Source organism: Aquarana catesbeiana, linkage group LG13, assembly GCF_042186555.1.
Source record: "Aquarana catesbeiana isolate 2022-GZ linkage group LG13, ASM4218655v1, whole genome shotgun sequence".
In the NCBI taxonomy this organism is placed as follows: domain Eukaryota; kingdom Metazoa; phylum Chordata; class Amphibia; order Anura; family Ranidae; genus Aquarana; species Aquarana catesbeiana.
The window spans coordinates 38,292,053-38,314,114 of NC_133336.1; the positions used below are offsets into that span (position 1 = coordinate 38,292,053).

The window sequence follows — 22,062 nt, forward strand, 5'->3', positions numbered from 1 at the left end:
GAAGATGATTAAAGGTAATGGATGGATTTGTGGCACATTGATTATGATTGAGATATATAACATAAAGAAAAATGTACCTATTTCAAAGCTACGCTTTAATCATTATGTCAATGGGATGTATTCAATAGCGGTTGACTTTTTCTTCACCCAATGGGAGTCACAGGCTACGTTAACCCTTTTAAAATAGAAGTGTTTTATGCCTTTGTGAACAAAGTATTATAGTAAGGAAGCAAAGTTATTCTTTTACTTTTAGTATTATATTTTTTCTTTTATCCAACTGCTTAGGCATAGTGTAAAATGGCTCCAGGCTCCCCAAAAAAAGATTAAAAGTCAGCAGGCTACAAATACTGTATCTGATGACTTTTAATATTAGGGCACTTGCCTGTCCAGGCATCCAGCTGTGTCCTCACCCAAGCCAATTCTTCAATCGGCTATCGAGTGCTGGCACCGCCATCTTGACTAAGGGAAACCTTGCTGCTTCGCAGGCGGTTTCCCACAGTGCATGCACTTTAGTGAATGGGCCACAGTCTTCTGGGACTTGTGAAGCATCCCAGAAGGCTGCGGGGGAAGGAGGGGGCCTAACTACTACTCAGTTGGGGGAGGTGAACTGAGGCAAAAGTGGGAGCGAGTACCTGTCAAAACCAGGTACTCACTCCCCCCCTCCCCCAGAAGGTGCCAAATGTGGCAGCGGGGGGGGGGGGGGGGCAGACAAGCGGAGCTTCCCCTTTTGGGTGGAGCTCCCCTTTAAGGGCAGGAGGAGGCCAATGCTTATGACTTTCATTGTAAATGCAATATTTTCTAACCTTTTGAATGATGATTAATTGGCATAGGGAAGCAAGCCCCATGATGCACTGTGTGGGGGTGGGAGAGGCTTTACAAAATATAATAAGCCCAGTTCTTTCTCACTGCTCTGATGTCAGTAGGATCTCATGATTGTAATTTTATATCAGACCCTAATTACTAATACAGAGTTTTGCCCATAGGGACTTTAGATCAAGCGCCACACAGCAAGTAATGAAAACATGGTAGCAATAGAACTGTGAAAAGCTGTTATAATAGTTGGCCCAAATGTACAAATCCATTACATAGTTACATATAATCATCAAATAATTCATGGTAATTGTGTCATAGCATCTATGGTGACTCAACGCCAGTATAAAATTACTGTCACGGTTAGGGGTCAGACTCAGAGACCAGTAGCTAAAGCAATAGAGAGGCCCCCATTGACCAGCAGGATAAGTACCCAAAATGGATCAAGAAAACCTAAGCACAATCACTCACAGGGAGAGTATTGATATCAGACAAAATTTGATAAATACGCAATTTACCAATTTTTCAAAAAAGAATACAATGATATTCAATCGTAATGTGTAATATTGTTATAAAAAAAAGAAACCCATAGTATCAAAAGATCCCTGTTGTGTGATAGTGTCACTACTGCTGCCCTCACTTTCTGTGTTCCCACAAATTATATATATAACTTATCATTATAAAATGATATATATAATTATATATATAATTATAATTATAAAACAGGGCTGCACAGTATTAGGCATACTCAATAGCAAATAAATTAATAGATGAATAAATCATACCTATCCTGTTAAATAAAAAATATTTATAAAAAAAGGGGGGATGATGAAGTCACATGATCTGATAATGCAGCATATTGGGAGGAGCCGGTGACGTCATGCCGCAAGCTGGAAAAAAATACGGTTGGCCATTTTGTTGGAGGTTTTTTCCCAATGTAATGCCTGTGTACTGCTGTGCACCAGAATATGTGCACTTTGTATATTGAATTTTAAATATAAAAATATTGCACTTTAGACAGAGAGCACTATATATCCGTTTTCTATTTGAGTTCCATATTAAATGTGGCCAAAGATTTGTGGAGGATGGAGATGGTTTGAGGAACATCTGGGTGCTGGAGTGAGGAGTACAGCCATGGCTTATGTGTCCCCACATAAAGAGGAAAGTGCATCTTACTCTAATGTTTGTTAGGTCAGAATACAAGGTGAGTGCATAAGTGTGCTGGTGATGGGATATGTCCAAGCGGTAAAATAAACATCCTAGAGATTTATTGTCACAACTGGAATTTCAGAAGAGTTTTTTGACAGTTTTTGAAGATCTTGTTGCGTATAGTCAAAAAAAAGAGGGGAAAGGGGATTGGGACTTTGAATGAACCACGTAGGTATAAAGAATTCAGTTTATTATATAAATGAACATACAAACGCATAATCATGAGTAGAGATGGGTCGAACACCCCCCAGTTCGGTTCGCATCCAGAACATGCAAACAGACTGAAAGTTCGCGCAAACATTCGAACACTGTTAAAGTCTATGGGACTCAAACGTGAGAAATCAAAAGTGCGAATTTTAAAGGCTAATATGCAAGTTCTTGTCCTAAAAAGGGTTTGGGGACCTGGGTCCTGCCCCAGGGGACATGCATCAATGCAAAAGAAAGTTTTAAAAACAGCTGTTTTTCCAGGAGCAGTGATTTTAATGATGCTTAAAGTGAAAAAATAAAAGTGAAATATTACTTTAAATATTGTACCTGGGGGGTGTCTATAGTGTGCTTGTAAAGTGGCGCATGTTTCCCGTGCTTAGAACAGTCCCTGCACAAAATGACATTTTTAAAGGAATAAAAGTAATTCAAAACTGCTTGGGGCTTTAATGTAATGTCGGGTCCCGGCAATATGGATGAAAATCAGTGAGACAAACGGCATGGGTACCCCCCCCCCCAGTCCATTACCAGGCCCTTTGGGTCTTGTATGGATATTAAAGGGAACCCCGCACACAAATTAAAAAAAGAAAAGGCGTTGGGCCCCCAGGCCCTATATACTCTGAACAGCAGTATACAGGCGGTGCAAACAAGACAGGAATTGTAGGTTTGTTCTTATGTAGAATCTGTTTGTAATTTGGAACAGGTACATTTTGTAAGGTTTTGTAGCTCCAGCCAAAAAATCTATTTTAAAGCTTTTTGGAAAACATAGGGAAGGGTTATGATCACCCCTGTAACATTTGTTTTGCTGTCTGTGCCCCTGTTCAGAAGATTTCACCTCATTTTCTGTCCCAATGACAATTGGATTTTGAAAATTTGGGCTATTTAAGGGAAACAAGGATTGGTGATAAATCAGTGGAGGAGACACCTTTTTCCCATATTAACTCTTACAGGAGAGAATTTACCTTCCTAGGGGTAGATTTCCTCTCACTTCCTGTTGTCTCCCTCCGTTTGTAAGTAGGAGTCATTTGTAAGTAGGAGTCGTTTGTAAGTCGGATGTTTGAAAGTAGGGGTCTGCCCTATATACTCTGCAGAAAATTGGGCCTTAGGTGTTGGTGGTACCAGAACACCGTAAGCCCTCACAGTTACTGTTGTTGGGCGCTGGAACGGGCCCTGCTGTGAAATATTATATCAAGAATTGTAATTACATGCCCCCGTTGAACAGGGTCAGAAAAATTGGGCCTTTGGTGGTGGTGTGGTGCTGTTGCCACAACACTGTAAGCCCTCACAGTTACTCTTGGTGGGCGCTGGAACGGGCCATGCTGTGAAATATTATATCAAGAATTGTAATTACATGCCCCTGTTGAAAAGGGGCAGAAAAATTGGGCTTTAGGCACTGGTGCTGGTGTCACAACACTGCAACCCCTCATGCCCCGTACACACGGTCGGACTTTGTTCGGACATTCCGACAACAAAATCCTAGGATTTTTTCCAACGGATGTTGGCTCAAACTTGTCTTGCATACACACGGTCACACAAAGTTGACGGAAAATCCGATCGTTCTAAACGCGGTGACGTAAAACACGTATGTCGGGACTATAAATGGGGCAGTGGCCAATAGCTTTCATCTCTTTATTTATTCTGAGCATGCGTGGCACTTTGTCCGTCGGATTTGTGTACACACGATCGGAATTTCCAACAACGGATTTTGTTGTTGGAAAATCCGATGGAAAATGTGTGATGGAGCCTACACATGGTCGAAATTTCCGACAACAAGGTCCTATCACACATTTTCCATCAGAAAATCTGACCGTGTGTACGGGGCATCACAGATACTCTAGTTGAGTGCAGGAACGAGCCCTGCTGCAAAATATTACAGCAAAAATTGTAATTACACGCCCCTGTTAAACAGGAGCAGAAAAAGTGGGCTTTAGGCACTGGTTCTGGTGCCAAAACACTGTAACCCCTCACAGATTCTGTTGTTGAGCGCAGGAACAAGCCCTGCTGTGAAATATTAGATTTAAAAATTGTAATTACGCGCTCCTGTTAAACAGGGGCAGAAAAATTGGGCTTTAGGCACTGGTGCTGGTGCCCAGAACCAAAAATGTTCTTAGAAGCTATCAACATGAACATTGAGGAGGAATAGGATAGTCACTCGGCATAACAGGATAGTCAGTCAACATCAGCATAGGCAGTCTTCAAGGGATCTCACATTCATAAAAAAATTATTTGGTTACATCAGCATCAGGTGCTTTGTAGCTGTTGATCCAAGACTGATTCATTTTTATTAAGGTGAGCCAATCAACCGAGTCAGTGGACAGGTGCACTCTGTGATCAGTTACAAATCCTCCAGCGGCACTGAATGTGCGTTCTGAAAGAACGCTGGATGCAGGACAGGCCAGTAGCTCAATTGCCAACTGTGCAAGCTCTGGCCAGTGATCCATCCTCAAGACTCAGTAACCCAGCGGATTTTCGGTTGGAAAGGTCTCCAAGTCTGATCTTGCCCCTAGGTATTCCTGCACCATGTACAACAGACGCTGGCAATGGTTGCTGGAACCGATCATACCTTGGGGCTGCGGACTAAAAAATTGTCTGAACGCATCGGATAGACAGCCACCTTCTCCACCGCTCCTTCTGTGACTGACTGAAGCCTCAGCAACACGTTGTCCAGGACCAGGAATTTGCACTCTCCCAGGCTCTGGAAACACGTTGCACAAACCTTTCTGCAAGGCCTCCCGAAGATGTTTCATTCTCTGCTCCCGCTGCGATGGCTGGATAAGTTGCGCAACCTTACCCTTGTAACATGGATCAAGAAGGGTTGCCAGCCAGTAGGGATCCCTCTCCTTGATCACATGAATCCGAGGGTCCTTTTGCAGGCTTTGCAGGATCAGGGAGGCCATGCAGCGTAAGTTTGCTGAGGCATTAGATCCGGAGTCCTCTGGGTCACTAAGGACGACCTGATCCGCAGCCACCTCCTCCCAGCCACGTACAAGTCCATGGGTTTCTGGGGACTGTAAACGATCCCTTGAAGACTGCTGCTGATGCTGAGTGATAGGCTCCTCCTCCATGCTGACACAATCCTCATCCTCCTTCTCCTCCTCTTCCTGTGAGATCGGCGGGCCGATCTGTCCGATCAGGAATAATGTCTGGATAAAGGTAAGTCCTCCTCTTCCTCCCTCTTTTCTGCCTCAAGTGCCCTGTCCATTATTCCTTGCAGCATGTGCTCCAACAGGTAGACAAAAGGGACAGTATCACTGATGCATGCACTGTCACTGCTCTCCATCCTCGTGGCCTCCTCAAATGGTGACAAGACAGTGCATGCATCCTTGATCATGAGCCACTCTGGTGAAAAAAAGCCAAGCTCCCCTGACCCTATCCTGGTGCCATACTCACACAGGTACTCGTTGATGGCCCTCTGCTGTGTGTGCAGCCGCTGCAGCATTGCCAACGTTGAGTTCCACCTGGTGGGCATGTCACAGATGAGGCGGTTCTTGGGCAGGTTGCATTCCTTTTGAAGGTCAGCCAGCCGAGCACTGGCATTATATGACTGGCGGAAATGCTCACAGACTTTCCTGGCCTGCCTCAGGATATCCTGTAAGCCTGAGTACCTGCACAAGAACCACTGCACCACCAAATTAGGGACGTGAGCCAAACAGGGCACATGGGTGAAGTGTCCCTGTCGGAGGGTGGAGAGGAGGTTCGTGCCATTGTCGCAAACCACCATCCCTGGCTGAAGCTGGCGTGTCATCAACCACCTCTGAGCCTGCCCCTGCAGAGCTGACAGAATCTCTGCCCCAGTATGGCTCCTGTCCCTTAAGCAGACCAACTCAAGCACCACATGACATCTTTTTGCTTGAGTGCTTGCGTAGCCTCTAGAACGCCTACAGAGCACCACTGGTTCAGAGGACAAATCTGCACAGGAAGAGGCCATAAAGGAAGAAAAAGAGGAGGGGGTGGAGGAGAGAGGTGTGGCAGAATCACCACTACCAGCATTTTGGAGGTGTGGTGGTGGAACAAGCTCCAACAATACTGCACCCTGTCCTGCATCCTTCCCAGCTGTCAGCAGGGTTACCTAGTGCGCTGTGAAAGAAAGGTAACATCCCTGTACATGCCTGCTGGACCATGAGTCAGCGGTAATATTATTATTATTATAATACGAGATTTATATAGCGCCAACAGTTTACGCAGCGCTTTACAATGTATAAGGGGGACAACACAATTACAGTACAGTTCAATACAAAAGGTACAGGAGGGCCCTGCTCATAGAGCTTACATTCTAAAGGGAGGGGGTGGTGGTACAAAAGGTAATAGCTGCAAAGAATGATTTGATGGGGATGGCTCAGGGACAGTTATGTGGGTGTGGGATAGGCTTCCCTGAATAAATGAGTGGATCTCCTAAAGGTGGACAGGTTAGGGGCTGATCGGACATACTGGGGCAGGGAATTACAGAGGATGGGAGAGGCTCTGGAGAAGTCCTGAAGGCGAGCATGGGAGGAGGTAACAAGGGAGCTAGAGAGCAGGAGGTCCTGGGAAGAGTGGAGGGGGCGATTTGGGCGATATCTGCAGATGAGGTTGGTGATGTAGATGGGGGCGATGTTGTGAATGGCCTTGTATGTTATGGTTAGCATTTTGAATTTTACACAGTGGGGTAGGGGAAGCCAGTGAAGGGATTGGCAGAGAGGAGCAGCAGTCACGGATCGATTAGTGAGGTGTATTAGTCTAGCAGCAGCATTCATAATAGACTGAAGGGGGGATAGCCTGCTTAAGGGTAGGCCATTAATATGCACCTTACCGCTGACCGCCCTGTCCAACAAGGCCAAGACATTGCCTTCCACATGTTGGTAGAGAGCCAGAATTGCCTTACGAGAAAAAAATTGGCGTTTGTGAACCTGCCACTGAGGTACCACACATTCCACAAGTTCTCGAAAGGGGGCAGAGTCTACCAGCTGAAAAGGCAGCAGTTGGAGTGCTAGCAATTTAGCCAAACCAGCATTCAGCCGCTGAGCATGTGGATGGCTGGCACAGAATTTCTTTCACCGGTTTAGCGGACGTTGGTGTAGCGATAGCAGATTGCCCACAAGTACTTGGCACACCTAATTCTACAGTTCTCCTTCATTCCTGTCAGTGCTGGTTTCTGAGAGGACTGAAGGTATAGTGGGGTTGGAGATCCCAGCTGATGAGGAGCCAGGAGAGGTCCGCCTTGTTCTTCGGTGTGGGTCTTTTAAGTACTGTTGCCAACTGACTGCATGGGAGCTAGACATATGTCTGGTCAAGCATGTGGTGCCCAAGCGGGTGCTGTTTTGGCCATGCTAGATACGCTTCAGACATATGTTGCAAACAGCAACAGTGCGATCTGCTGCACATGTCTCAAAAGAGGCCCATACCAAAGAACTTTTGGAAAAACGTGCAGAGTCAGCAGCGCCCTGCACATGTTGTGGCTCAACACGGCCAGCTGCCGAAAAAAAAGGACAAGCGTGCCCCACGGCCACGTGCTGAGGATGCACCGTGTCCACGACCAGCACTGTTTGCTGTAGAGACAGAGCCTTGCCTCTTTTAGTGGCCTGTGAGCATCTGCCTCTCCTTGGTGGCCTTCCAGACATACTGTACAATTAGATTAGCAAAACAACGCCTGAAGTTTACTAAAAACAGTACACTAGGAATGGCCTACAGTAAGGTATAGGCTTGGCCGGACTTCAATGCAGCGGATATATATTTTATGAACTGCAGCTCAATGAGTCACCTGCCTGCCTGAAAGTGTCTTTGAACACGCACTCAGGCAATGGCCTACAGTCAGGTATAGGATTGGCTAGACTATATATATATATATATAGACTATATATATATATATATATATATATATATATATATATATACTAAATGAACTGCAGCTCAGTGAGTCACCTGCCTGGCTGAAAGTGTCTTTGAACACGCACTCAAGGAATGACCTACAGTCAGATATAGGCTTGGCTGGAATACAATGCAGTGGATATATATTTTATGAACTGCAGCTCAGTGAGTCACCTACCTGGCTGAAAGTCTCTTTGAACACACACTCAGGCAATGGCCTAGTCAGGTATAGGCTTGGCTAAACTATATATACAAGCCTGTATATATATTTATTAAATGAACTCCAGCTCAGTAAATCACCTGTCTGGCTGAAAGTGTCTTTGAACATGCACTCAGGCAATGGCCTAGTCAGGTATAGGCTTGGCTAGACTATATATATATATATATATATATATATATATATATATATATATATATATATATATATATGTAAGCCTGTATATATATTTATTAAATGAATTGCAGCTCAGTGAGTCACCTACCTGGCTGAAATTGTCTTTGACCACGCACTCAAGGAATGGCCTACAGTCAGGTATAGGCTTGGCTGGAATACAATGCAGTAGATATATATTTTATGAATTGCAGCTCAGTGAGTCACCTGCCTGGCTGAAATTGTCTTTGAACACGCACTTAAGGAATGGCCTGCAGTCAGGTATAGGCTTGGCTGGAATACAATGCATTGAATATATATTTTATGAACTGCAGCTCAGTGAGTCACCTGCCTGGCTGAAAGTGTCTTTGAACACACACTCAGGCAATGGCCTAGTCAGGTATAGGCTTGGCTAGACTATATATATATACAAGCCTGTATATATATATATTAAATGAACTGCAGTCCAGTGAGTCACCTGCGTGGCTGAAAGTGTCTTTGTTTGAACACATACTCAGGTAATGGCCTAGTCAGGTATAGGCTTGGCTAGACTATATATATATATATATATACACAAGCCTGTATATATATATATATATATATATATATATATATATATATATATATATATATATAAAGATTTAATGCACTGCAGCTCAGTGAGTCACCTGCCTGGCTGAAGTATATTAGAAACAATACACCAGGAATGGCCTGCAGTGAGATGAAGCTAAACTCTATATATATATATATATATATATATATATATATATATATATATATACATACACTAAATACAATACAGTGTGTGTGTGTGTGTATATACATATATATGTATATACATATATATATATATATATATATATATATATATATATACACACAAAGCCGGGATGTATATATATATATATATACTAAATACACTGCAGCTAACTGTCTCGCCCGCCTGCCTGAAGTATATTAGCAACAGTACACCAGGAACGGTCTGCAGTGAGATGAAGCTAAACTGTATACAGTGTATATATATATCTATATATATAGATATATAGATATAGATATCTATATCTATATAGATATATATACAAAGCCGGGATGCATATATATACTAAATACACTGCAGCTAACTGTCTCACCTGCCTGCCTGAAGTATATTAGCAACTAACATACCCAGGATGCATATATATATATATATATATATATATATATATATATATATATATATATATATATATACTGAATACACTGCAGTTATCTAACTGTCTCGCCTGCCTGAAGTATATTAGCAACAGAACACCAGGAATTGCCTGCCTGCTCAAACTAAATGAAATGACACTCTCTCTGTCTCTCTTTGAACAAACGTCACCAACACACTACACAAGGCCGACATGCGGGCATCCTTAAATAGAGTGGGGCGTGTACTTAACCCCCTGAGCCATAATTGGCCACAGGCACCCTGCCTGTGGCCAATTATGGCTCTCTTCGCTGACGGCACTGTGATTGGCCAAAGCATGCGGGTCATAGTGCATGCTTGGCCAATCATCAGCCAGCAATGCAATGCGATGATGCAGTGCATTATGGGTCGTGACGCGCCACTCGAATTTGGTGCAAACTGCCTATAATGTTAGAAATTCGGCGAACAAGCGAACGGCCGATGTTCGAGTCGAACTCATGTTTGACTCGAACAGACAGCCCATTCCTAATCATGAGTAAGTGTATAGCCAATACAATTATAATAACTGGTACAATTCATAAAAATGTATATCTTTACATATAATGTAGACAGGTTGCCACATGATTATAAATGATTAATATCAAAAATTATACATACTGACAGATATCAATTGAATCATAGGAACACGGCATATTGATTGATCCACTCTTCAGGAGCATGCACGTGAGTTCAATAAAATATTATAGAAGGAGTTGCTGTATGATCTGATCCCTACCCAAAAACCCACTCTCTACCATACTTACAAGGATGACTATATAATAAAAGGGTGGCACTGTAGATCGGGGCACCTCCAAAAGGGGGCATCTCCAATGGGAGCTAAGGTGGTGTGAGTAGCCTGCTGTCCAGCAAGAAAATCATCCAGGGGAGACTGATTTCAATAAATTGAAGTAGTCCGAGTGACCATAAGTGCTGAGACCATTAATGAAGGACTTCTGAAAAAATATATATGTAAATATATTCGAAATATAATTATAGTATGACACAGTATATTATGACATAGTATGACACACTACCCCCCCTTGTGGCAGTCTACATGGCGGTGATGTCCTTTGGATTGGTACATTGCTGGACCTGTTCTGTGTTTGGAGGTGCTGTTTGATGGTTTTCATGCTTATGTCCATTGAATATTGAGCTCTTGTTGGAGTCTTTTGGTGGTGGGTCACGCTATTCATGTCCCCAATACTAAGAAACTGTGATTCCATCTACGTCCACATCCTTGAATAGAACATCTACATGGATTTTGGACAACTACCATCCACATTGGAATATTGTGCCCTCCTGGAAAATCTATACTCCCCGCCTTGATTTATATCTTTGTAAAGATGTTATAGTGCTTTACGCATCTTTATTTTACCTGGTTCCTGCACTCGCCCGGGAGATTGCCTTTACAGGCCTTGTGATGCCCAAGCATTTTGGTGCTGGCTATTTGGATCATTCTCTAACAAGTATACTCCTAAGGAAGCGGGTAACCGCGAAACATGTAGAGTTTGCAACTGTAGAATTGTTTCCTTGTCCACTATCGCGGAACTTGCTTGGTATCTCTTTGATGGAAGTTTCAGGGAAAAAAAACACTTTGAAGCAAAATAATGGTCAGAGCATCAATGCAGCCTGATTAGTGCCCATCTGCAGCTTCAGTGCAGCCTGATCTGTGCCCATCTGCAGCCTGATCTGTGCCTATCTGTAGTCTAATCGGTGCCCATCTGCAGCCTAATCAGTGCCCATCTGCAGCCTAATAAGTGCCCATCTGCAGCCTAATAAGTGCCCATCTGCAGTCTAATCAGTGCCCACCTGCAGCATTGCTCCTCACTGCAGTTTGATCAGTGTCCATCTGCAGCCTTGCTGAGGGGAAGGAGGGAACGAGCGCTGCCAAAATAGAGGCGGATCTCCTGTGTACTCTGCTCGGCATCACGCCCAGTTTCCGCCCCTTTGCCTCTTTGTCCTATGATGGACATAACGCCGGTCCAATGCCAGGACGTCAACGCTAGGAGATGTCCAGGGGACGGGACTGCAAGCCGAGCCGAGTAGACAGGAGGTCTGGCTTTATTTCGGCAGCGCTCGTCCCCTCCTTCCCCTCAGTGGCAGCCTATATCGGCGTATAACACGCACACACAACTTTCCCCCTATTTTAAGGGGTAAAAGGTGCGTGTTATGTGCCGATAAATACGGCACATAACATGATTTGGCCACACCTAATGTTTTTGCTATCTCTCTGATGGGTTTGTTTTGTTTTTTCAGCCTAATGATGGCTTGCTTCACTGATAGTGACAGCTCTTTGGGTCTCATATTGAGAGTTGACAGCAACAGATTCCAAATGCAAATAGCACACTTGAAATGAACTCTGGACCTTTTATATGCTCCTTGTAAATGGGATAATGAGGGAATAACACACCTGGCCATGGAACAGCTGAGCAGCCAATTGTCCCATTACTTTTGGTCCCTTAAAAAGTGGGAGGCACATATACAAACTGTTGTAATTCCTACACCGTTCACCTGATTTGGATGTAAATACCCCCAAATTAAAGCTGAAAGTCTGCAGTTAAAGCACATCTTGTTTGTTTCATTTCAAATCCATTGTGGTTGTGTATAGAGCCAAAAAGATTACAATTGTGTTGATGTCCCAATATTTATGGACCTGACTGTATGTTATTGTAATGCACATATACATGTTGTTTTGATTTAATTCACGGGATACATTTGAATGTAGAGTGTAGCGTGACACTATTGTTTGATTTGTATTCATTTTGCAAATTTATTTGGGACTGTGAACAGTGTCAGCAGCTGGTTACACATGAAATTTTGTTCTTTCAGTACTAGAAGGCATAGTGAACATACACGGTAGCTCGCAAGGCTTTTTATTAATTAAATTGTGAATTCATGCTGTGCAACAATATTTTGGCAGTCAGACCATAAAACATCATCATCAGAAAATATTGATTAATTTAGAAATCTGGCAATAAGGAACGGTCTGTTGAAAATATTAAATCTTCAGGTTAAGGTTGGCTCAGCAGCACCTTCTGGAGGGTCCAAATCTGCTGCAATTAGAAGCTGACACATCTCAGTTTTCCATCAAAACTGTGCGTTAATGCTGGGAGTCATACCTGATGGGTTTTTCTTCCCCTCTTCTTCCTTCTCCTCTTCTCTCAAAGGTATAATGTGCTAGTATGCATCACAATTCCCAGGAGACTGCAGGACCATTCACAAAGTGCAGTGCGGCTTGCGAATGCGCAGTGGGCAGCTGACTCTGAAGCGGCAAGCAGCACAGTTGACTGTCCACGGTTAAAATGCTGGTGTCGGGAGCTCAAAGGCTAATGAAGAAGCCCGGGTGAGGACAGTGCAGGATCCCTGGACAGGTAAGTGTCCTGTTTGTTGTTAAAAGTCAGCAGCCAAACTAGTTGTAGCTGCTGACTTTTAACTTTTTTTCCTCCAGAGAACCGCTTTAAAATATGGTAACTTTTTTCAAGAGGCAAGCATTTTTTAGTTTCTGATTAGACCTATTATTAAAACCGGTTTTAAAATATAATTTTAATGAAAGGAAAAGAAAGTCAATGCAAGAAAAGTATTTACAGAAAAGATATTACAAAAAACAGAGAACAGCAACAGTAAAATAAACAGGATCAAAAAATACTTAAAGTGGATGTAAACCCGAAATGTTTTTTTTTTAATTAAGGCTTGCACCTTGTACAGTATAGGCCTTCATGTCATCTGTGCCCCGTCTTGCCACAAAGAGTTAATCTGAGCAGTCCTCTTATCTTTTTTCAGTGAGATAAAAACTGACAGACAGAGAAATAGATGTCTGTCTCTCCCCCTTGCTGTGAGTGACAGGTGATTTACATATCTCATGCAGGACCATGAGAGAGACATTCTGTGTACTTCAGATCCCCTCCTCCTTTCTTCTCCAGATCTCACAGGATTGGCTGCTCCACACCTCAGCATGATTGGGCATGCTAAAGTCATGTGGTGACTTTTCTGGGTTTTGACTGGATGTTAGTGATCATAGCAGAAGTTCAGTGTAAGAAATACACAGGAGAAAATGCATATTGACAAGGGGAGTGTAGAGGTGGGCGGGGAGACTACTGACATCACGACTCCACCCACCGAGCTCCGGACAACAGACCCGCCCACAGAAACTGCATTTTTTTGGGTCTTATACCAGACAGATGGGAGACATTTGACAGCAAGGATACATACAGGAGGCATGTACAGTATCTCAAAAAAGTGAATACACCCCTAACATTTTTGTAAATATTTTATTATACCTTTTCATGTGACAACACTGAAGGAAGAAATTACACTTTGCTACAATCTAAAGTAGTGAGTGTACAGCTTGTATAACAGTGTACATTTGCTGTCCCCTCAAAATAACTCAACACACAGCCATAAAAGTTTCTTACCATCTATGGTCACCTTCAGCACATGTTCTCTTTGACACAGCAGAAACATCTAGTCATCCCAGAAGTTTTAACATTCCCTTTTAGGAAATATAGGTAAGCAGCTGCACCCTGACAGGGGAGACGCATATGCATGAAAATAATGTAAATTATTATATAAATTTGTGATCTAATTTATTCAATTGTTTGTGTGTTCTTTGATAGAAGGCATTGTACTCTGCATGTGACCAGCATCCTCTGAGGAAGCCCGAAACATGGGCGAAACATGTTGGGAAGTCCATCATTCATCGCTGAGTTACTGTGACTGTGATCAACTATGCTTGCCATTTCTGTATCTACTCTCCTTTTTTGATATCTTAATGTGTAAATTTTTATTTTGCTCCTCAAAATAAAGGAGTTTTTTATATATTATATTTGATATTTATCTAATTGATTTGCACCTGAAAAATCCCAAACTTTTTTGCCTGCTAAATACTCTATTCTGGGCTGTGGTGCTAGAAATAAACTGTGGGGTTCGTGCTCATAAAAACTTCTCAAAAGTGAGTACACCCCTAAGTGAAAATGTCCAAATTTGGCCCAATTAGCCATTTTTCCCTCCCCGGTGCCATGTGACTCATTAGTGTTACAAGGTCTCAGGTGTGAATGGGGAGCAGGTGTTATCGCTCTCACTCTCTCATACTGGTCACTGGAAGTTCAACATGGCACCTCATGGCAAAGAACTCTCTGAGGATCTGAAAAAAAAGAATTGTTGTTCTACATAAAGATGGCCAAGGCTATAAGAAAATTGCCAAGGCCCTGAAACTAAGCTGCAGCACGGTGGCCAAGGCCATACAGCGGTTTAACAGGACAGGTTCCACTCAGAACAGGCCTTGCCATGGTTGACCAAAGAAGTTGAGTGCATGTGCTTAGCGTCGTATCCAGAGGTTGTCTTTGGGAAATAGACGTATGAGTGCTGCCAGCATTGCTGCAGAGGTTTAAGGGGTTGGGGGAGGGGTTCAGCTGGTCAGTGCTCAGACCATACGCCGAACACTGCATCAAATTGGTCCCAAAAGCAAGCCTCTTCTTAAGATGTTGCACAAGAAAGCCCACAAACAGTTTGCTGAAGACAAGCAGACTAAAAACATGGATTACTGTCCTATGGTCTGAGATCAAGATAAACTTATTTGGTTCAGATGATATCAAGCGTGTGGGGCGGCAACCAGGTGAGGAGTACAAAGACAAGTGTTTCTTGCCTACAGTGAAGCATGGTGGTGGGAGTGTCCTGGACTGGGGCTGCATGAGTGCTGCCAGCACTGGGGAGCTACAGTTCATTGAGGGAACCATGAATGCCAACATGTACTGTGACATACTGAAGCAGAGCATGATCCACTCCCTTCGGAGTGGATGACCACTGCCTTGCTAAAGAAGCTGAGGGTAAAGGTGATGGACTGGCCAAGCATGTCTCCAGACCTAAACCCTATTGAGCATCTGTGGGACATCCTCAAATGGAAGGCGGAGGAGCTCAAGGTCTCTAACATTCACCAGCGCCATGATGTCATCATGGAGGAGTGGAAGAGAACGCCAGTGGCAACCTGTGAAGCTCTGGTGAACTCCATGCCCAAGAGGGTTATGGCAGTGCTGGAAAATAATAGTGGCCACACAAAATATTGACAATTTGGGCCCAATTTGGACTTTTTCACTTAGTGGTGTACTCACTTTTTTTTTTCTTTTATTGAATAAAGTTAAACAGGTTTACTCGTTTTTCTCACTGCTCAGTCTGGCGTTGGGATTTGTCACTTTGATGGAGAGCTGTGCTGCTCTTTCCACAATAGTCTTGTGGTTCTTAGAGAAGATGTTATGACTAATTTCAGCGCAAAATGACTTGTTGCTCATCATTAGAACTTGGAGTTCCTTTAGGTTGTGTACAAGGAAGGTGTTTGGTTTTCTTGTTGCTACCGTAACCGATGTTGAGCATCAGGATCTGACCCTTGAACCTTCTGCGGGCTCTGTTGTCAATACCTCTGGGCTTGCGCCAGTTGGGCCTAATCTTAACATAACAGCCTGACTGGTGGCGGATGAACTTCTTTGTCCGTTTCTTGACAATCCTAGGCTTTATCAGTGGCGCTGACTTGGAGCGTTCACCTTCTTCGCAGACTGCCTGAGGAAGAGAGGGGGTGTACTCACTTTTGTTGCCAGTGGTTTAGGCATTATTGGCTGTGTGTTGAGTTATTTTGAGGGGACAGCAAATTTACACTGTTATACAAGCTGTACACTCACTACTTTACATTGTAGCAAAGTGTCATTTCTTCAGTGTTGTCACATGAAAAGATATAATAAAATATTTACAAAAATGTGAGGGGTGTACTCCCTTTTGTGAGATATTTTATATCCTTATAGATAACCACTATGGCAGTAGTTTATAAAGGATGAGAGTGGGTTTACATCCACTTTAAGGTTTTCCTGGTCTATGGTTCTGACAGAGACCAATTCACTGAAGCGTAACTCAGATTCTGACTGAGTCACTAGCTCTCAGGGTTTACTTCCCCTTTAAGGCTGTATTCACACTTTAGCGTTTTAAATCATGGGCAGATTTGCTGTGATTCTGCCAACGATTTCAAAGCACCAATGTGTGAATGATAAATCGTGGGACTCACATTTGAGATGCCATTCAACTGAATGACACCTAAAAGCTCCATGCACTATCCTAAAATGAGGATTAAACCCTTATTTTCTTTTTTTTTTGGGGGGGGTAAAAGTTCCCTAGTTTTTGAAGCCTTTCTAAGGCCTCTACGGGTCTGTTTTTATGCTATTTTTCATGAATATATTATAGTACAACAATGAGGGAGCTATAATACGTTCTTTTTTCATATGCAGCAACATGTTTACCTGTAAGGGGAGGGGGCTTATGTAATGGGTGCCTACACCTCCTGCTATTTTTCTTCTGTCAATGTTATTTTTGATATAAATATTTTTTTTCCTTGTTGTTGTGATTGTTGTTGCTGAAATTGTCATGCATGATCCATTATCCTTTCTGACATTATCTCTACATGAAATTATTTGAATTTCAAAGTAATTTTGTACCAGTCAATCAATGTATAAAAGTGTTTGCTTCAAATTACAACTTTCAGCTTTTATGACATGTCTTCTTTTTTATATAGAATGAATTGATTGTCATCAGCTTTGCATTGTGTCAAGATTGAGCTGCACCCTTGGTACCCATGGCCGGTGCATTAATGTGCCCTTACTAGAAAAGGATTTATGTGGAATCTTAAAATAAACCTTAGTTCAAAAACAACATTTTTACAATAAACTGTAATGATGTATGAATACAAGAATTAAAACTAATTTCTACATTGATCTGGAGAACCAATCAGGCCTTATGTTTCAACATCTAACCTGGTTTAGAATCTGATTAGATATTGCGGCTTAACTTTTTTTTTTTTTCTTACAGCTTTTTTTTTTACAGCTTTTGCATGTAGGGTTAAATTGAAAATATATCATTAAATATTGAGCTAATAGTGGGGGTGCATCCTCCAGCTAAAACAATTTTGATTACATTTTAGGTGGAGCAGAAAACGTTAACGTGATACTAAACATGCACTGTTTTTTTATTTAAAAATGCACTGTATTTTAATAAAAAAAAAATCTTAGTACCTTTTTTCCTAATGGATATACAGCTATCACACCACCCAGCTCTTTCCCAGCCTGTCTGCAGGAAAGCATAAGCAGGAGGTGCTTCCAAGCCTCTGCTGCTGGTCACATGTTAAAAAAAAAAAAACAGCATTTGAATACAAATTAAAAATAATTAATTTTTATCAATAAACTGTTTTGAATTGTCATACAAATATATATTTCAAATCAAATTTTTATTATGTTTGGAAATGACATGGTGTGGGCAGATTTTTGCCAGTCACGGGTGTGTCACGCTCCTCCAGCCTGTTCTTAGAATAAGAGGGAAGTGAAGCCACCATCAATCAAGATGTAATAACTCACCCCATTGTGTTTAGCTATACAGTTATCTTCAGGGTTGAATAGATGAAAGAGATCCAAGGAGCTGAAACTGAAGTTGGGTTTTTGGCCCCATTCACACCTACGTGACACGCTTGATTTCTTTTTACGTTGTTGTGTAAGCTAGTCACGTGATAGCATAGGGCAGACCATTCACTTAAATATAAGTGACTCTTAGATATTCCTAAGAGTATTGGCAATGACCAATAATTACTTTTGGCATTCAGGGGACTTCTTTAATCAAATCAAAGGGGAGGCAGTGGGGGCAAGGTATGCCCCTATTAAATTTACCAGTACATGGCATGAATCCCTTATCCAATTCCTTGATTTAGACATTTTTAAGTCAAGCTCATTATTGGGAACCCGGACCCATTTTAAGGACACTGATCGCAACGGATACATCTCCACCCAGAGCTGTCACCATCCAAATTAGGTAAGGGCAATCCCAAAGGGTCAATTTTTGAGAATAAAAAGAAATTGTGACAGGGCCAGACCAACATGCTCATTGGAAGATTTTTCGAAAAGGGATACAATAAACCACAAATAGAAAAAAACTAGGGACCAAATAAGGAAAATGAACGGAACTGCCCTGTTGAAGCCCAAATCCAGGGAATCAACAGGTGATCAGTTCAACCTTGCATTCATATCGGGGTTTAACCTTCAATACAGAGAAATGGAAAAAAACATCAGAAAACATTGGCCCATATTGTTAAAAGACCACACTCTTAGGAATATCCTCCCAAATAAACCCAAGTTCATCTATAGGAGGGCACCAGAGTCGCAGACCATTTTGGCAAAGAATGTCACCAAGCCCCTCAGGAGACCCCCTACCTTTTTGGACAGAACAGGTTTCTTCAGATGTAAAAGATGTAAGGCATGCAAAATTGTTTGAGATAGAACTAGAAAAACAGAGAAGTTTTCCTCAGCCATCACAGGGAAAGAATATGACATCAGCTAGCTCATCACCTGTTATACTAGATATGTGACCTACCTGCTGATGTGCCCCTGTAATTTTCAATATGTTGACAGAACTACTAGGACACTGGTAGGTACAAGCTGGTGGAATAACATAAAGAAAGGTTGCAGACATCACAGCGTGTCTAACCACTTCAGGTTGGCACAAAACAAGGACCCCTCCCTACTTAGATTCTGAGGTATTGATAGGGTCTGCCAGCACTGGAGAGGTACAGACATGACCAAAAAGGACTCCCAAATGGAGACACAATGATTTATAGGCTTCAATCACTACAACCTTTAGGATTAAACATAGATTTAGATCTAAAATGTTTTATTACAGATTATTGACAACCTATTTTCTGCTTTGTGTATGTCACAGGAATAACAGTCACCTTAACTTTCAGTATCGGGACTTTCCCGCGCGCTTGCGTAGTAGAACGGCGCAACGGCGCACGCGGGTGCGCAATTCGGCGGGCTGCGACATGGCACATCGGCGTAGACACGTACGCGCCTTAGCCCGCACAACGTGAGATCCCCTGGCGGCCCTATAAAAGTTTGTCTCTTGAGCTCCTGTGTTCCTGTTTCCAAGTTCTGTTATCTGTACCTGCCTGCTGTGACCCGGATTGCCTTGACCACCTCTGAACCTCTCCTGCACTTGACCTCAGCTTGCCAAACGGACTTCTCTTCCTGCCTGATCCTGTGTTTGACCCCCGGGTACTCTAAGAACTTGATTACGGTGCTTGACCCTCGGCCTGCTTAAAAGACTTTCCTATTGCTTGATTCCCGTGCATGACCCCGGCTTGCTTCATGGACTTCTCTGTTACTGGATCACTGTGTTGAACCCCCGGCCTTCTCATCAGACCCTGTTCCAGTTACCTGTTCCGGATCAAGGTGTTTGAACCTCAGCCAGGATTCTCTGCTGACCGGTGTCCTAGTGCAACCTGCACGGTGCTTCTATCTGCCAGAAGATCTGCACGCAAGCCTCTACTACTTCCTGGCGACCCGTGCCTCTCTGTGCCCGATACCTTCTGTGCCATCTCCAGGGGTATAGTGCACCCAGCTGCAAGGGGAGCCGCTCTCAGCATCTCGGCCCTGGTGAGTACCTGACAGTACAAACCAGCCATGTCAGAGGCCGACAGAGCCGGTTCCGCCCTCGAGGCCCTCTGCCAGCAGGTGACAGCCCTTACTCAGGCTGTCCAAAGACTCCAAGATGGCTACTTCCAAATTGAAGGCCGCCTCCAGCACCTGACCTCCTCTCCAGCTTCCTCGGATACAGCCTCAACCAGTGGGACATCCTCTTCTCAGAGCCAAGTCAATCCAGCACCTGCATTTGTAATGACTCTTCCTGAACCCAGAGTCCCCACTCCGGTATGATTCTCCGGGAACCGAAAGAAATTCAGAGCTTTCAAAAATGCTTGCCTGTTGTACTTAACCCTTCAGCCCAGGAATTTTCATTCAGAATCCGTAAAAGTGGGATTCGTTATCTCTTTATTGTCTGAAGAACCTCAATCTTGGGCTTATAGTCTTCTTGAACAGAAGAGTCCCTTACTTAACTCAGTTGAAACTTTCTTTACCCCTATGGTTCAGTTATATGACGATCCACAATGCACAGTCACAGCCGAGTCCATTCTGCACACCCTGACCCAGGGAAAGAGACCAGTGGAGGATTACACCGTGGAATTCCGCAAATGGTCCGGAGACACCACCTGGAATGAGGCCGCTCTCAAATACCAGTACCACCAGGGTCTTTCCGAAACACTTAAAGATGAGTTGGCGCGGGTGGATACCCCTACCTCTCTGGAAGATCTGATTCAACTCGCCACTAAACTCGACAGACGCCTGCGGGAGCGTCGCTCTGAATGTTTTCAGTCTCCTCGGCCTACCTGGATGTTACCCCGAATTCCTCTTGTTCCCGTACCTACCGTGGCCCCCTCATCTTCTGCTGACAGTGAGCCCATGCAACTGGGTCTGGTTCGGTCTCCACTCACCCCTGATGAGAGACTGCCCTGGCGTCAAGCCAACCTTTGCCTCTACTGTGGGGAAACAGGCCACTTCTTACGTAACTGCCCTGTGAGACCCAGTAAGTACTGCTTGCGGCACGCTATGAGCTTTCGAGTTGCTGATTCTACCCAATCTCACCTTGTCCTACCGTTCTCATTACAGGTGGCGGAAGAGGAAATTCGACTATTGGCCATCGTTGACTCGGGAGCATGCAGCTGTTTCCTGGATGCATCCCTTGCCCAAAGTCTGCACATTCCTCTCCAAGATAAGAAACAGCTTCTCCAAATACACTTGGAAGATGGGTCTCTACCTAATTCAGGACCTATCACTCAGGAGACCAGGCCCATTCTCACCTCTACGGACTCTGGTCATCAGGAATTTCTCTGCTTTAACATCATCAACTCACCCATGTTTTCCATTATCCTGGGATTCCCATGGTTGATGGCTCATAATCCTTAGATCAATTGGAGTAAAAAGAAATCCTCTTCTCCTCAGTATACTGCTCCCAACATTGCTTTGTTCCAACCTGCAATAAGACTGTCCCCTGTTTAACCATACAACCAGTGCCAGACACTCTTCAACATGTCCCACCAGCATATCACAAATTCCTGGACATCTTTTATAAAAGAAAGGCCGACAGTTTACCACCTCATCGGCACTATGACTGCCCTATCGATTCCGAGAGTCCGACATCCTGTTCGGCCATATATTCCCTCTATCTGAGTCCGAGTTGGAAGCCCTCCGCCTCTACATTGATGAAAACCTTGAAAAAGGATTCAGTCGTCCTTCTTCTTCCCCAGCTGGGGCTGGTATCTTTTTCATTGAAAAGAAAGATGGATCTCTCAGGCCATGTGTAGACTATAGAGATCTCAATAAAATCACCATCAAGAATCGATACCCGCTCCCTCTCATTCCTGAACTTTTTCAACGTTTTCGAACTGCCCAAATATTCACCAAACTGGATTTACGAGGGGCATACAATCTTGTTCGGATACATGCTGCAGATGAATGGAAGACAGCTTTCAGGTCCAGGTTCGGTCACTTTGAGTACTTAGTGATGCCTT

At 43.4% G+C, this 22,062-nt stretch overlaps 1 pseudogene; it reads right to left on the reverse strand.

The window, feature by feature from the left end:
- Positions 1 to 15,784: 15,784 nt before the first annotated feature.
- On the reverse strand, positions 15,785 to 19,130 carry LOC141116527 (large ribosomal subunit protein eL32-like; annotated as a pseudogene).
- Positions 19,131 to 22,062: the final 2,932 nt, after the last annotated feature.